The sequence below is a fragment of the Morone saxatilis genome, unplaced genomic scaffold, assembly GCF_004916995.1.
Source record: "Morone saxatilis isolate NCDOM2014 unplaced genomic scaffold, NCSU_SB_2.0 Contig24, whole genome shotgun sequence".
Classification (NCBI taxonomy): domain Eukaryota; kingdom Metazoa; phylum Chordata; class Actinopteri; family Moronidae; genus Morone; species Morone saxatilis.
In genome coordinates, this window is record NW_023339807.1 from 23008502 (window position 1) to 23011857 (window position 3356).

Sequence of the window (3356 nt, forward strand, 5' to 3'; positions counted from 1 at the left end):
GTAAACTGTCTAATAGAACAATGGGACAAGAAAACGCTGAATATGTCAAAAAATAAGCTCATTAAGTGTAAAAATAAATTATTAAAATGCCTAATTCAGATAGAAAATTTCATAAACAGAAAAGAATCTGCTCAAAATTCATCCAAATCACTAATTTTACCCAAACTTCTTACAGTTACTGAGGTCACTGTTTGGATGAATGTACAATTTTGAATATAATATGAAATATATATAAAATATATCAGTTTAATAAATTACAGAATAAAACGGCTCCTTAAAGAAAACTGAACCACAGTCATAATCAACGTCCATGTCACAGCACAGACACTCTTTCTTTCTTTCTTTCTTTCTTTCTATCTCTCAGCATTTTAACTAATTAATTAATTAATCAGTGGCCTCGCGCGGGCTACCAATGCAGCCCACGTGCGCGAGCGGTGCGCGCAGGCTCGGGAGCGCGCGTGGAGGCGGTCCGGGGCTGCCTCGGTTTTCTGTAATCGCTTTTCTGCTGCTGCTACCTCCAGTTAAATAGCTGGGACACGGGAGCGAGCAGACGGCCGTGTGAGGATATACTTTTTTCGGTACCTTTGGGGATTACGACGCGGAACTGCAGCATCGACGGCAAGCCGCCAGGTAATATCGACACACGCAGTCCGCCGCCGCTCGTAGATACGCGAAAAGTAAGTAAAATGTCCCGTGAAAAGTGTCGTTTTCCAGTGAGGAAGAAGAAGAAGGAGGAGGAGGAGGGAAAGAGAGAGAGAGAGAGAGAGAGGGGGTGGTGGTGGTGGTGGATGTGTGGGACGAGCCTCCTTTGTGCCGAGCCAGGGTCACTGCTCTCCAACGCGTAATGTGGACACTGGAGCTTGGATCCGCACATTTCTTCCTCCCCCCGCCGCCTCCTCCTCCTCCTCCTCCATCTCCATTCCTCCCTAAAATTTAAAAAATAAAAAAGCCCTCATGCCTCCTTCAGAGGCTGCAGTCTTTCACTTTGATCTGAAAGTCTTTGCAGCCTCATTGACTGTAATGAGATCTGGAGAATCCGTGAGGACGGCGGGGATTTGACGCCGAGCCGAAAAACTCCGGCCGGGGAATCGGCAGCGGGCACAAACAAAATCGAAAGAGGAGAAAGAGGAGGAGGAAGATCTCAGATGGCTTGGCAAGCGGTTTGCCTTCACCCCTCCCTCCCCCCCATCCTCCATCCCAACGTTAATTTCCCCAATGTCTGAGATTCCAGGGTAGGTGGGGGAGGACGGGTTGGCACTGAGGCTGCTGGATGTTTCTCTTTGCAGCGGCGTCCCCAGACGAGGAGGCGGCGTTTCTGTAATCTCACCAGCTGACTGCCGTCCAGTCCATTAATCAGTCAGTCAAGGTCTGAGAGGCCCCGAAGACCCCGAACGCACCCCGAGGTGGGAGACGGGAGGCAGGCGAGGGAGGGGGAGGAGATGTCCGCCGGCTCTGGGTCAAGGAGACGATGTTGGTGTCACTGTTGTTGTTGTTTGTTCCCAGAATGCACCACAGCGGCTCTGCTGTTAATCAGCTCCTCCACCAATCACAAGTCTGAACCAGGCAGCCAATCAGGAGTTCAGATGGCGGCGTGCCAGCGAATTCAGAGTCGTGTCCCAGTTGGACCGAATACTGATTCTGTGAGTCTGATGAGTTCAACTACAGACATCCCACAATGCAACACTCTACAGAGGAGGAGGGCTCGTGACCTGAGCAGGAACCAGGAAGAATCTGTCAACTGATGTAAAGAAGGAACCTTTTAAAGTAAACTATTCACACATTTTATTTGTCAGTGAACCAGAGACCCAAACCTGGCCTGCTGCTGGACCTTCTCAATTATTATTTCTATGTCTGATATCAGAACAAATAAAAACCTCTGAACTTCCAAACCTTCCAGAAATAAAATAAAACTGACAGCAAGCTCGAACACATCGAAGAGAATCTGTCAGGAGACACACAAAGAGGAACCCAAACCTAAAGGACAACAGAACCAGGAACCAGCCTAAAGAACCAGGTTCAACACATCAGGTCCGCTGGCTCCACCCATCTTTACCTGCAACAAACACAAGACAGCAGGTTGTCAGAGTATCCCACAGTCCTACACTCTACAGGGGTCAGAGCCAGCCGGTTCCCCAACAGAACTAAAATAAATTACTTTCAACTCATAAACCTAAAAGGAAAACTGACATTGAACGCACCACGTTTTAAATTACCTTTATTTAACAGGAAAGAGAGAAAGAACAATTACACCAGTTTTCACTTCTGATTGGATACAAATATAGTGTATAGTGTATTATAGAGTGTTTTTCTGGAGCAGTTTGGCGGTCTCGGCGCATTCAGTAGTCCGTCCCGGGTTGGTTCCAGGTGATTATCAGCGTCCTGCCTCCAGAGGAACAGACTGTACTGGATAATAATATCTTAATGTTCTGACTCACTGCGACTGTAGCGGCCAGATAAACGGAGTAAAACTCAGTCCAGGATTTCTGGCCTACCACACTCTGTTATTTGAACGCACCACACTAATTTCTTGTTGGAGCATTTGAACACACCACACTAGTTTCCTGTTGTAGCATTTGAACGCACCACACCAGTTAGTGCACCTCGGTGATAACGGTGGCATTCACTCCTTCCCGTCTTCACGCCACCGTCACTAAATGAACTCATCAGCTGTCGTCCTGTGTGTGTTTTTGGATTTCACGCTGCAGTTTTTCATTTCTTATTAACAAGCGTGTAAATAATGACGGGGGGGTTAAATCCGACCCCCCGAGGTTGGAATTATTGTGATTGTGTTTTTGGCTCTCTGGGGGTCTGAAGCTGCTCAGGACTGAATCCCATCAGGATTCATTCGGGGTTATAAATGCCTCTGACCTCACAGCGTCCTCCTGACCTTCATCCTCTCTCTTTCTCTCTCTCTACCCCGACATGAACCTGGACCTCACCTGGTCACATGTACAGAGGGTTTATCAGACAGGACAGACCCTGACAGTCGGGGGTCTTGAGGTTGAGAACTAACTGGTTTCATGTAGTTTATCACTGGTAGAACAATAGAAACCAGTGCTGTCAGTGGAACAGGTAGAAGACGCCGTTCCACAGAGCGGTTCAACTGATGATGACGTTTCCTTCACAATGTGTCTCTGGGTTTTATTCGGTCCTGGAGGGATTTCTAAAGACTTTCCAGGTCATTCCAGGATGTAATTTCCTGGTATTCAAGCCGACAACCTCCTGAATGAAGTTCCTGATGACCTCTCAGAGGAGCCCCGGCCCTCAGGTTGGGCGCCGGCGCTGCGGACTGGAGGAGCCGGCTTCAGGTGTGTGTGTGTGTGTGTGTGTGTGTGTGTGTGTGCAGTTTAATTAAA

The 3356-nt window shown here is 47.9% G+C and overlaps 1 protein-coding gene across 1 annotated transcript in view; it reads left to right on the forward strand.

Moving 5' to 3' along the window:
- Window positions 1-456: 456 nt before the first annotated feature.
- Window positions 457-3356, forward strand: part of ube2e2 (ubiquitin-conjugating enzyme E2E 2) — a 31080-nt gene continuing 28180 nt past the window's right edge. Inside the window, exon 1 of the mRNA XM_035672420.1 lies at window positions 457-630. The gene's annotated coding sequence lies outside the window, so the exon portion shown is untranslated. The remainder of the gene's footprint in view (window positions 631-3356) is intronic.